Source organism: Lynx rufus, unplaced genomic scaffold, assembly GCF_022079265.1.
Source record: "Lynx rufus isolate CCGP_SWC_20201006 ecotype Redwood Valley unplaced genomic scaffold, mLynRuf1.p SCAF_3, whole genome shotgun sequence".
Taxonomy (NCBI): Eukaryota; Metazoa; Chordata; class Mammalia; order Carnivora; family Felidae; genus Lynx; species Lynx rufus.
Window position 1 is genome coordinate 101,670,458 of NW_025814845.1, and position 13,504 is coordinate 101,683,961.

Genomic DNA, 13,504 nt, shown 5'->3' on the forward strand with positions numbered 1-13,504 from the left:
TACAGAGAGGGAGGGAGGCAAACCGTAAGAGACTCTTAAATACTGAGAACGAACTGAGGGTTGATGGGGGGTGGGGGAGAGGGGAAAGTGGGTGATGGGCATTGAAGAGGGCACCTGTTGGGATGAGCACTGGGTGTTGTATGGAAACAAATTTGATAATAAATTATATTTAATATAAAAAAAACCAACTTTAATAGAAAAGGTGATCGAGAGATTACAGGTTAAGGCAAGGGGTTGTGAGCTCAGTTAGCAGAACTTAAATCCCCTGAGCAAAAGGCATTATGTGCATCTTACCTGGATAGAAACAACTCCTTGAAAGGCAACCTGGGTGAGATAGTTCCAAGTGGGGGCCTTAAAAAAGACACGCTCAGTGAGAGAAGAGAGGGTAGTCTTCACCCAGCATGCATGGAGTGTGCAGTGTTAGTTACCAGTATGCCTGTTACATAAACCTAGATTGGATATCCCTTTCCTTCAGAATTTTGAAGGCATTGTTCTATTGTCTTCTGGCTGAGGATATTGCTGTTGAGGATAGCAGTTCTGACTACCAGTCCTTTATTTGTGACTTTTTTCTTTTTCCAGATGCTTTTAGTATCTTTTCAATTTGACATTGATGTGCTTTGCTGTAAATCTTTTATTAGTCAGTGTGCTGTTCCCTTAATGAGCCCTCACTTGTGTCCTTCAGGTATGAGGAATTTTCTCATATTATTTCTTTGATCACTTTTTCCATGAAATTATCCTGTTTTTTCTTTGTGGAAATCGTATTAGTCACATGTCAGATCTCCTAAACATCTTTTCTCTCTTATTTTTTGTCCCTTTGTTTTATATTCTGTGGGTCTCAGTATTGCCTTCTTTATAGCACATTGAACACAGTGTTCTTTTTCTATTATAGTCCAAAGAGTGATCATGGTCCAGAACGGAGATGGGCTGGGGAAGGCTTTTTGGCACTGGTACTTTGTTTGGTGGGAAGCTGTTCTGAAGTTTCCCCTCATTTGCTGCTAGTCATCACCCACATGGCTCTCACAACTGAAGTTCATTGGTTCCTTGGATTTCTTGATGGAAGCGGAGACCTTCTTTGCAACCTCAATTCTTCCAGCTTTCTTAGCACATAGGTTCATGCTTCAGGTTAGTAATGTAACTAAGGAATTGAAGAAGTGGATGATTACATTGAACAGCCTATTGTCATCAGTATACGTAGAGTGGTTTTAGTCATTTAGGCGAATGACTTCAGGCAGCCAACTACCTGTATTGCTTGAGTGAAGCTGCTTTTCTGACAAATTGGATTAACCTTAGTTTTAGAATCTTCACTTCAACAGCATATTGGCATAATATAAATTTAAGAATGCTTGCTTGTTTTTGTACTTTTTGAATAGCATTTGAGTACTTTAGCAGAATAAATGAAACTAATCTTTTACTTCTGCCCTCTATTGAACCTACCTGTCGTATAGGAGGAAGTCGAGGCCTTGCCAGAGTTGTCAATGTCCTGCCCCGCCCCCTCTCCAGCCCTGTAGCAAACTCTTTTCTGTTTACATTCTATAATACTGCTACACCATCTTGGTTCTTCCATTTTTAGGCCATCTCTTGATGCCTTGCACACCTCTCTGTTTTACTCTTTTTGATTCTTCTTCCTCTCATTCTCTAAGTTGGTGTTTTTGAAAGCGTGGTTTGTGGATATCCAGGTTTAGAAGCACCTGGGGCCTGACCAGATCTCCTGGATCAGAACCTCCAGGGGTAGGGTGAGGGTGGCTGAGGGGGCTGCTTGTTGGTCAGGCACTCCTGGGGATTCTCTTGCACACTGGAGTTCAAGATACTCAAATTCCCAATATCCACCATGCTCAGTTCCTGACTCTGCTTCATGTCTTTGGCCCTTTCTCTTGGGGAGTTCATACACTGGTGGGCTTTGCTCTCCTGCAGAGCACCGGAGGCTCCACTCTAGCTCTGACCATTTATTTAGACTTGAATCTTCTATTTCCATCTATTCATAGGGACTCTTCTCTGTGCTGGGTGTGACCATTCACACTTGCCATCTGTTGGCACAACATCCCCAGGAGTTAGGTATTTTTCTCCTAGGTTATTTTCTAGGTGAGGCCACACAGCCTGGGAGGGATATATATGGTAGGACTTGTTTTGTTAGAATCATAATAAATGCATATTGAATACACGGATGAGAGAATGATTCACCTTGTACACACTGTCTTTGTAGACTTTCAATAAAGTCTGGATTTGTTGTTCTTTCTTGCGTTACTTCTACTAGGACCACTGGGAGGTAGGAGAGGGGGAAATAAATGGCAAGTTATGTGCAAGAATTCAGCATTAGCAATCAAAGTGGAAAAGCTGTGGGAACCTCTCGAGAATATGATAGGGCTAGCTAGGAGTGTCCTAAAATGAGACTTTATCCAATAACATTTTTTTTGGGTGGAATTTTTTTTTTTTTATGGTGCTCATTGACTGTTGATTATTGCAGAACTGGGTCAGTCAGAGGTCAGGAAGGCAGGGAAGGGGGAAGCTGTGGGCTTAGAGATGGAACATGCAGTTCCACCAACCCGCGCAAGATCTTTAGAAAGAACACAGGGTTTAAAAATCTCATTTGGGGAATTTTCTGTATAAAATTATCTGAAGAGCAGATCACTGCACTGTTCACACTCTGCATATGAAACAATACAAACGTCATAGGAAAAAAATCCCATTATGGGAAGGCAGTTAGAATAATTGCACGTTAGAAGAATTAGGTCACTGCTGGCCAGATTGGGCGGTGATTCGAATCCATTTTAGTGCTTGCGAAAGGAATGCTTGACCCACAGAAAGTGGACTTTGAGCGTGCCCCCTCCGCCGCACAGGTTGCTGATAGATCCCAGGGGGGTTGCCACTTCCTCCATGGAGCTCCCCACTACAGCTGGAATCGGAATCGGGGTTTGTTTCTCCAGCTGTCTAACCTTCAGTTTTATCTGTCTCTTGTTGACCTCTCGGTTTTATGATGAGTCAGTTTATTTGCTTGTGCAAATTGAGTTTTCTTAGAGAGAAATAGAACAGAGCTAGAAAGAGGCCAATGTTTTGATTGTTTCCTCTTACGAAGGAGAAACACCCTGGGACCAGGCACTGCAGAGGCTGTTCATGCTATGACAGTCCCTGTGGTTGGTTTATTTTAAGACGGCGTAGTTAAATCTGGTGGGCAGAGAAATATCGTCTCCCTTGTCGGAGGTAGAAATATCTGCAGGCTTTACAAGCTAATTACTTCTTGATTCCCTGGGAGTTCAGAGAATTTGCTTAGCAACTGGCCTGACCAGTCCCCTTCCCCTGCCGCCCCCCAACATTACTGCACTTACTGGTGGGGCTGATGGAGCAGTTTTTGAACTAAACAAGGATTAAACATTTTGTGAAAATGGTGCCAGTCTTTTCCTCGATGGGACCTGAGCCTGTAACCCAGTCCAACAAAACGAGGGAGAACAAGCCAAAAAAAACCTTTTTAAGAAACAACACAGGCAGTAGGAAATCATACTGGTCAGGGCTTGTTTTCCTGGCTCAGGGCCTCATTCCAACCTGTTGCAATCAGCTCTAGAGTGTCTATAGGGACACCCTGGTGCAGGGGCCCCTCTGAGGAAAGGAACTTTTACATTTCTGTTTGACTGGGCTCTTTGCCAGAGGCTAAGTTCAAAGTGCAGTTTCCAGTAATTTGCTGGGACTTCTCTGTGGGTTTGATAGGCCAGGACAGAAGCCTGCAAGCCGAAGTAATATTTCCTGATTTCTGTCATTTCTTAAGAAGGGAGGGAAGGTTGCAGAGGGACTTGGGGGGGGGTGGTGGTGGAGGGCTCTTGTTCGCTCTGAGATCAGATGGGCCTTCCCTGCCTCCTGTCTTCCCCTGCCCTTTGTCCTTGTCTCATCCATGGCCATGGGCAGCCTTGGCACCGGGCTGGAATGGCACAAGCTCCCCCGACCCCAGAGCAAATGTGAGGTGCAGCCAGTGAACCCTCCGTTGATTTACTGCATGCCAGCATTATTTGGAGCTGTAAAGTTGTCGAGTAATGGCAATATGTTCTTGTTTTCTCATATCTGTGAGATGAAAGTGAACATTTTTATAATCCTTCTCTCCTCACCACACTCGGTTCTCTGGTGTTAAACATGTGGTCTTGATTAAAGGGGAGAAAGGGCTACAGAGAGAAGTTAGGTTTTACATCCTCTCATTCGTTCCACCACCCCTTTCCCAGAACGGGGAGGGCAGAGCCCATCTTCTTGTTGGTTCATCTTTGTGTCTTCCCCCTGGGTTGGTCAGAAGACTTGGCACATAATTCTGAATGAATCCTTATTCAGCGAAGGGGTGGGTAGCAGTGGAATCTCCTTTCAAAGAAGTATCTGGTAGAACAATGTAACTTCTATGTCAGGTAGAAGCTCCTAGGAATGGTGCTTGATTGATTTTTATTACAACTTATTTTCTACAAGAGGAATTGTCTTCCAAAAATGTTTGCTCTAGTGCCTGCCTGTACCAGCCACTCTTTGCTTGACAGGACTCAACTGAGCCTGGAAGGCAATGGAACAGAGGAGAGAGATATAGTGGGGGCCAGGGTCAAGCTCTTCAAGATTTTTTAGCCCTAGCATCAAGTGGCAATCACCTTTGAAGCATCCTGTCACTGCCTCTGACATCATGAAAGCCACAAAACAAAACTGGACAAGAACCCAGAAAACACAAAAGGGAGTTACTTCCTTCTTTCCCCCACAAAGTTCCTTCCCCTACTTCCTTAGTTCTCCTACAATGCACTTCTTTTCATTTGCTAATTCGCCTCAGAAAGACTGACTACATGTGCTGCTTTTCCTCTAGCCTGGAAACTTGAATTATAGCAATTTAACATTATAACATAATTCCACTGCAATAAAGCAATTTAGGGCTGGCAGTGGTGATGGAGTGGATATTGGTGGAAGTGGGGAGCAGAGAATTTACTACAATGGATTTTTTTCTGTATTCGTTTAAGAAACTAGCTAGCAGAAAGCCATGCTCGTATGAAATCTTATTTGAATATATTTCAGCAGTCTTTAGTTATCATTAAAAAAAAAAACCCGAACCTTGTGGCAAATTGTGTATAAAACCAGGCACCAGCTAGCTCTGAAGGTAAGTCTCAGGGAGATGGAGAGCAAAGAAAGAGATGAACTTAAACCTTCTTGCCAAGCGACTTCTCACACCATGGTGTCATGAGATTGAGTAATTTATTCTTGAATGAAGTAAAGACAGCTTTGTCATCATCCAACAGCTCTCTTAAGGAAGGTCATGGATTTCCTAACACGTATCTGACGATTGCACATCTCTGTTTAAAAGAAGACAGACACCTGCAGAAGACACGAGCTTTAAAGGTGATTTCAAGCTGTATTATTGCTTCCTCTCAGTTCCTGCTTGTGCTAATGATTGGGGCTTATGATAAGCTGCATCATCCCTCCTATATCTATAATGTTAGGCCTTTGGCATTTATGGAGATAACATTGCCAGTTTCATCTATTCACGAGGTGTCCTTAAAAGCCCGTGATATGTATAATTTGTGTCTCTGTCAGTCCCAGCGCTCTGAAATTTTGTCTTGTGTGTGGGAGCAAGCTCCTTATGCAGTGAATGAACTGCCCACCTACCTCAGTGTGATTCTGTTGTTCTTCACAGATCTCAGTTGATACAGTCCATGACGCTTGTCAACTGCTCAACATTTTGTTCCTTGTGAGAAAGTGGACCTGTAGAGGAAGTCATAGTTTGATGGAAATGATAAGTAAAGTTTTAAGGAAATGAAAGTTCTTTTTTTTTTTTTTAAGTTTATTTGAGAGAGAGAGAAAGAGAGAGAGTGGGGGAGGGGCAGAGAGAGGGAGAGAGAGAGAATCCCAAACAGGCTCCACACTGTCAGTGCAGAGCCTGATGCTGGGCTCAACTCGCAAACCGTGAGATCAAGACCTGAGCTGAAATCAAGAGTTGGATACTTAGCCGACTGAGCCACCCAGGCACCCCAGGAAATGAAAGTTGTTAGCCAGGAAGTATTTTCACAGAATTTGTAGTCCTATATTTTTAACTTCATTAACTTATTAAGAAGCCGAAAGAGTTACTTAGACTTCTCAAATGTGCTTTCCTACATGTCATGATGGATGTTATATGCTATAGTGATATTTGAGAATTTGAGGGGTGCCTCAGTTGCTCAGTGGGTTGAGTGTCCAACTCATGATCCCAAGGGTTGTGGGATTGAGCCCTTCATCAAGCTCTGCGCTGAGCATGCAGCCTGCTTGTTTATTCTCTCTCTCTCTCTCCCTCAACCTCTCTCCACTGCTCTTGTGTGCTCTTTATTTCTCTCTCTAAAATTAAAAAAAAAAAAGAATTAGAGAATTTGTATGTTAAAACCTTTTTGGGGTCATGGATTTGGTTTTTCATTTTTGCTATGCTTAAGATATCCCGGAAAATATTTTCTAGATTATCACGCTGTTAAAGTTATTTTTTATTACTTGTTTGGGGACAAGCGCTGACATAGGCCCATAACATTTAAATGAACGGTATTGAGATGAATGACACAAACAATAGATTCATAGCATCGCTAAGCCATGGAGCAGCTACATAGGTAAATGGGTAAGCCTTGATTAGAAAAACGTAGAAATTAAAAAGCATTCGGAGGCAATTATTCATATTGCAAAAGAATTCCTCTCTGTAAGAGAGGGTTGGCTACAGGTTATGCGTCAGGTATGGGTGGTGTTTCTTTGGTTCTTTAATTGAGGTTGTTCTGCCAGTTAAGTACAGACCACTCCCAAGCATCTTCTTCCTTTCCACCCCCATACCCGCCTCCTCTTTTCTTTTGGACTCCTTTCTTCCAATTCAATTATTCCAAAGCCAGCATAACAAGTGGGTGCGGAGGAGGAAGGAACTAAAAATGTAATAAAAGTCTTCACTGTTTTATGTACATTATCTCATTTAATTCACACAACACCCTCTGAAGTGAGGTACTGATCACACCCCATTTGCAGATGACACTCAGAAAGATTAACTTGCTCTAAGTGTCACAGCAAGAAGGTGGAGGGACTTCCATCCAGATCTGTGCAGCTGTGAGGACTGAACTCCTGGGATCCCCATCCCCAGCCTCCCACAAGGAGGAATTGGCCTGTTTGTGGTTGGGTGAAGGGGATTTCATAGCCTTCCTCCTCTTCTCCTCAAGGTCTCAGTGAATTTCCCCGATACACTGAAAAATATGGTTCAATTAAAGAACATATCTATTGTATAAAGCAAGGAGCATCTGATTCCTTTTTTTCTGTGTCAGTGAATGCTAGAGCACAAGGTCATGCCTGTGGTGAATGCACTCCCAGAAAAGCTACTCTTTTAATGCATGTCACCTTATTCTTTATTTTCAAAACAATCCTAGACATCTTAGCCAAAAAGCTATACATCTAGGCGATAATTTTAAATTTATCACTATGCTATCCTTGTGAAAACCTTCAAGTCAACTTTTTCCCCCCTCAAATACGTCTCATACCACCATTACCTACTAACTGTGGATTGAAATAGCAAGTCATTATGATGTCTGAATTAACATCCAAAACACACTGGTTTTCTTCCAGGGTTCCCATATCTGTTATTGTTAAAACATACAACTTTTAAAACTCAAATGGTTTTCCCAAGCCAATTCTCTAATCACAGACATAAATTTCACTCCATTAAGGAAAGGAAACCAGGCAGTATGACTAAAGTTAGGAGTATGATCAAATTTCAAGGGAAGGAAAAAAAAAAAAAAGATTAGACATGGAATTCTTTCCATTGCTTTTGCTTGTGAAACACGGTTAAAATAAAACCCTGCTTTCCTGCACACATAAAGCGTGCAGTCTTTTTAAGTGAGAGGTTAGATTTAGGTATCGCTCTGATTTGGCGGAGCATTTTGCAGAGAACCGGTATCGGAGTGCCCGCCCACTTTCCCTCCGCATGGTGGAAGGGGTCCTGGGACTGGTGAGAGCCAGTAAGACAGGTTCTCCTCCTTTCTGTATCTTAGGGTGGTCGGAAGTTACTCGGTTGCATTTTCTCCCATGAAATACCTGTTGCATATGGATGCGTCCTCCACACAATGACAGTCCACGGAGAACTTGTGATAACCAGGCAGGCCTGTAAATGAGGAACTGGGATGTGGGGAGAAAGTCTAGCTCCATATGCTATGGATGGTAGATTCAGTGGTATTCTTTTGATTGCTACTCCAAAAATACCTCAGCCCCTCAAGGGTGGATGGCTTTTTAATGTTTATCAAGATTTTTCTTTATAGAGATCTCTTTTCAACCTATTAAACTTGCCTTCTTGCTATCTTTAAAAACTCAGCTGTGTCCGGGGCACCTGGGTGCCTCAGTTGGTTAAGTATAGGACTTCAGTTCAGGTCATGGTCTTGCGGTTCATTGGTTCGAGCCCCGCGTGGGGCTCTGTGATGCCAGCTCAGGGCCTGGAGCCTGCTTCAGATTCTGTCACTTCTCTGCTCACGCTCTGTCTCTCTCTCTTTCAAAAATAAATAAAAACATTAAAAAAAATTTAAAAACTCAGTTGTGTTCAAGTATTTCCTAAAGCATTAACTCTTCTACTGTCTGTCTGAAGAACATGAGACAAGATACTATCTACCCCCACCTCACCAACATGCACATGTGTCCTTTGAGAGAGTCTGTGAGATGCACATTCTGGATTTCATAGGAATAGCCATATATATGTTTTAAAAAATACACAAGGTGATATGAAGTAATTTTTGATGTTTACCTTATAGCTGATGTACATATATATAATTTGAAATAGCAGAGAAGGAAAAATCTTTTAAAGTACTTCTAGTTAAAAAGGAAGACAAGAAAAGTTTATTTTTTAAACGTATACTGTTATTGGTGGAAATGAGAATTATTGTAAATATACTTTTTGGGAAGCAAAAGAGCAATAAATATCAAAGTTAAAAAAAATGACAACATATCCTTTGACCCAGCAATCTCACACATGAAGATCTGTATCATATAAAAAATATCATCATCAAGTGGCTCTCTATTGTATCACTCTCTTTTAATTCTTTGCTTATGACTTCATGTCATTATTTCCTATTTTTGTTGTCATTCATTCATTCATTCATTCTCTTCTCCCGTTGCAATATGAACTATATGAAAACAAAGACTGTGTCTGTTTCCCTCACTCCTGGAACTCTAGCAAATGGAATATTCCCTGGCATAGAGTAGGCCCTCATTAAAATCTGTTGAATTAAAGGAATAAAATACCCATAGATCACAACGTATATTGAACGATATTTATTGAAGTATTATTGTAGTGGCAAAAAACTGACATCAAGAGAATGCCCATTAGTGAGAGACTGGTTGGGAGCCCCAACACGCCTGGCTAAGCCATATCATGTAGAAGTTAATGGCATGGCTTTAGCATCAGGCTGCCTGGGCTTTAATCCCTATGTTCATCTGAAATGTGTAATGATCAGCCTTGGGAAGGGTGTTACGTTTCTATGACTCAGTTTTCTTATGCATAAAATGAGGACAACAGCAATACCAATCTCGTAAGGTTTTTGTGAGAATTAAGTAATACAGGTAATTTATATGGCAACAGTGCCTGGTACATAGTAAGAGCTCAATAAATATGAATTGCTCTTATTTCATGACATATTAAAGAAAATGAATTAAATGTCATTTAATTTGGAGGAAGCTCCATGATGTACTGTGTAGTGGGCAAAATATGATGCAAAGAAGTATATGTAATGGACACTGTTTTTATAAGTCTAACAATAATGATAAAATCATATATATATATATATAGGTATATATGTATGTTTCATATGCTTGTAAGAGTGTAAAAGCACAGAATATGTATATACTAGGTATATAAAGCTGGGTTTGGAAAGAGCAGGATTAAGGGATGGAAAAGAGGAGAAGGGAAAGTTGAAAGAAAACAAAATGTCTAAGTAATAATATATTCATATTACCAATGCATTGCCAATACCATGATTAAAATTACAGAATATATGCAATAGATGTATGTATGAATGTATATGTGATGAGATGCTTAAAAAGTGAGTCTCTAAATATTAATGGTGGTTGTCTCAAAGACTCCAGGTAATTTCTTCCTTTATACTTGGATATATTTGCATTTTTTTTATTAAAATTTTTTTTTAAGCTTTATTTATTTTTGAGAGAGAGAGAGAGAGAGTGAGTGTGGGGGAGGAACAGAGAGAGGAAGACACAGAATCCGAAGCAGGCTCCAGGCTCCGAGTGGTCAGCACAGAACCTGACACAGGGCTTGAACTCACGAACCCTGAGATCATGACCTGAGCTGAAGTTGGACGCCCAACCAACTGAGCCACCCAGGTGCCCTGGATATATTTGCATTTTTGATAATAAGCATGCATTATTTATATAAGCAGCAAAAACTTTTTTACTATAAGGGGAAAAGAAAAAAGCAATATTTCTTTATTTCTATAACTCTCTACAAAAGGAAGAGGGACAGTTTTTGGTTGGATGGGTCTCTCTTCTGGAGGTTTCAGAGCCCAGGGAGTTGTCGGTACCCTGTTTGGAAAGAGTACTTGGCCACGTGGTCTGAGTACAAGATGGATTTAGTTTTTGGCAAATTACATGCCTGCTACCTCAATCTTCTCCTGTTTTGGAAAGGTGAACTCAAATCTGAGGGATTATGTGAACCAAAGGTGTTATAAACACAGGCAAATGGACCACAAAATTCTTGAAAACAAGAGAGAAGGGAATCACAAATGCCCATATCTGCAAATAATTCAACCATAGCAGGCTCTATGGACCCTAAATCTAGAAATTTTCTTAAAATACTGCCTTAGTCATATGAAAGCTTTGTTTGAAAAGCCTATTACCTTTGTACTACTTATAAGGTATGGTTGAAATTCTTAAGTCTGATCTTCAAAGTCTCGATCTCTTTGCTAACTTTCTCTTCCACTATTTCTTTACATTTGTCTCTCTGTTCTCATCACTTCCAATGCCCACTTAAAATGTGTCCTTCTCTTGTTCATGCTTCTCCCCACTTTTCCCTTTTTTGAATCTTAGCCCTTAAACCGTGGCTCAAGTCCATCTTCCCTGAAAGAATTTTGAATTATTTTGGTTCTCAGGGACTTCTCTGCCTTGTTCTTCCACAGAATATATCATGTCATTACTTTCACCACTCTGGTCATGTAGTGCTCATAGCATACTTCCTTAAACAATCATCCAACCTCATATTTTAATTTTTCTCCTTTATTCAAATGGGAAACTCCTTGTGGATGAGGCTTGTGCCTTTTCCTTTCTTGTATTTCCACAGTTCCTAATTCATTGACTTGGCTATTATTGGCATGCAGACAATTTTTGCTGATTGATATGTGTAATTTATTTACATATAAGCTTGCCTATCTAGATCAAAATTCCTACCCAAACATAGAAAACAACTTTAAGAGCCTTTCATATACTCAGAAATGTGTGTGCAATCAGTGACAGGAATCTGCGTTTGCCATAAGCAGGATGAATGAAGAATGAAACTAAACGAGAGACATTTAATTTTTGAAAACTGGAACCTGAAACATTAATAAGGACGTTAGTAGCTAACACTTTAATGGCTTTTATTATGAACTAGTCTGTCCAAATACTTAACATACATTTACTCATTTAATCCTTACAATACTGTCATTAGTGCCATTTTACAGAGGCTCAGACACAGCTGATCTGGTTCCTATTCGTATTGAATTTCTTTAAACTGTTTAATTGAAATATGAATGTAATGATTTTTGACTTGTAAATTTACCTGTATGGCTATATCTGCACAAAAGACAATATTCACACACTCAAGTACTTTGTAGACGTTATTCCTATGATTCCTTTGAAGATGAGATTTGAAAGAAATAAGTTGGTTTTTAAAAAAAAATTTTTTTTAATGTTTATTTATTTTTGAGACAGAGAGAGACAGAGCATGAACGGGGGAGGGTCAGAGAGAGGCAGACACAGAATCTGAAACAGGCTCCAGGCTCTGAGCTGTCAGCACAGAGCCAGACGCAGGACTTGAACTCACAGACTGCAAGATCATGACCTGAGCCATAGTCAGCCGCTCAACCGACTGAGCCACCCAGGCACACCCTAAGTTGGTTTAAAGACAAATTAGCAAACATACCTCAGGGAAGATTTTCTAAGGCAGACATGTTGTGAAGAAGCTATTTACATTTAACCTGAAAATTCTCTCCCTGCCACTTCGGGGAAGGAATGTTTTTAAAAGTCACTATATACTTCCTAAAAGAAATTTAATCTCCTTTATTAATAGTTATGTCTGTTTTTACACCAAAGACAGCTTTATTATCTACTTCACTGTGTATGATTATGATTTTACCCCCAAAGGCTGAAGATTTGCTGTTAACAAGAGATACTCAAAAGACCTCTTTAAGAGCCTTCAAAGGGTATTTTAAGACAAGAATTCCAAAGATGCTGGCAACATTTTGTTACCAAGATTCCAAGGTTGGACAGCTATTCAGGGGCAGAGGCTGATGAAGATCCATGGCTTTTGACTCTACTCCACTGTGTTTTCTGCTGAACTACACTACCACTAGCCGTCTCAGTGATGACTTCTGGGCTGGCCCTGGAGGTGGTGTTGGGAGAGAGAGAGAGAGAGAGGAGTCCCTTGGGGAGTTGAGATAAGGATGTGGCATTGAAGCCTTTCCTTTGGGAGCACCAGATTGAGTATCATAATGGTGAAAACTGAAAGATTGGTCAATTTTTGTCATTGATTTAGCTGTTGTGGGTGGTGGTGGGGGTGGGGGGGGGTAAGGAGATTGTTGGATTTATGTTGTGGTCCTCACTAAGAAGAAAGAAAAACAATTTCTCATAAGCCAATCTTAAGGGTTTAAAGACTCAGATCTAAGCCAGGTCTTCGTCAAATCTGGTGGACCCTAAAAATTATAATAGCTAGCATTAAGCGTTTACTATATATTAGGAATTATTCTAGGCACTTTACATATGTTATCTCATTGAATTCTCCCAAAAGCCATTGAGATGGTGACTGTTTGTATCACTCCTGTTTTACAGATGGGGAAGCCAAGTTGTGGAGAGATTACACAACTTGCTATAGTTTGCCCAAGATTACGTTGCTATTAAGTAGTTGAATTGGGATTCAAACACAGGCAGTTTGGTTTCAAAATCTCATCAATTAACAAAATTTTATTATTGAAAATATCAAACACTCATAAAAGTAGAGAGAATAGTGCAGGGAACCTCGATTTACTATCTCCCAGCTACAACAATCATTAATTTATGGCCAATATTGTTCTATCTGTATCTCTGCTTAGTGGTCTCCCAGGCCCCTTTCTAGATTATTTTCAAGAAAGCATAGATGTCCCATTATATCATCCATAAATATTTAAGTTTTGCTAAAAAAAAAAAAAAGGCCTTAAAAACACAGTCTTTTTCTTAAGATGGGCATAGTACCTGTTGTCTTCTTTTTTCTTTTTTTTTTTGGTGACATTGACAGCTTTGAACAACATTGTCTAGATCTGTGATATTCTGTGATATTCTAATTCTATAATTTCTT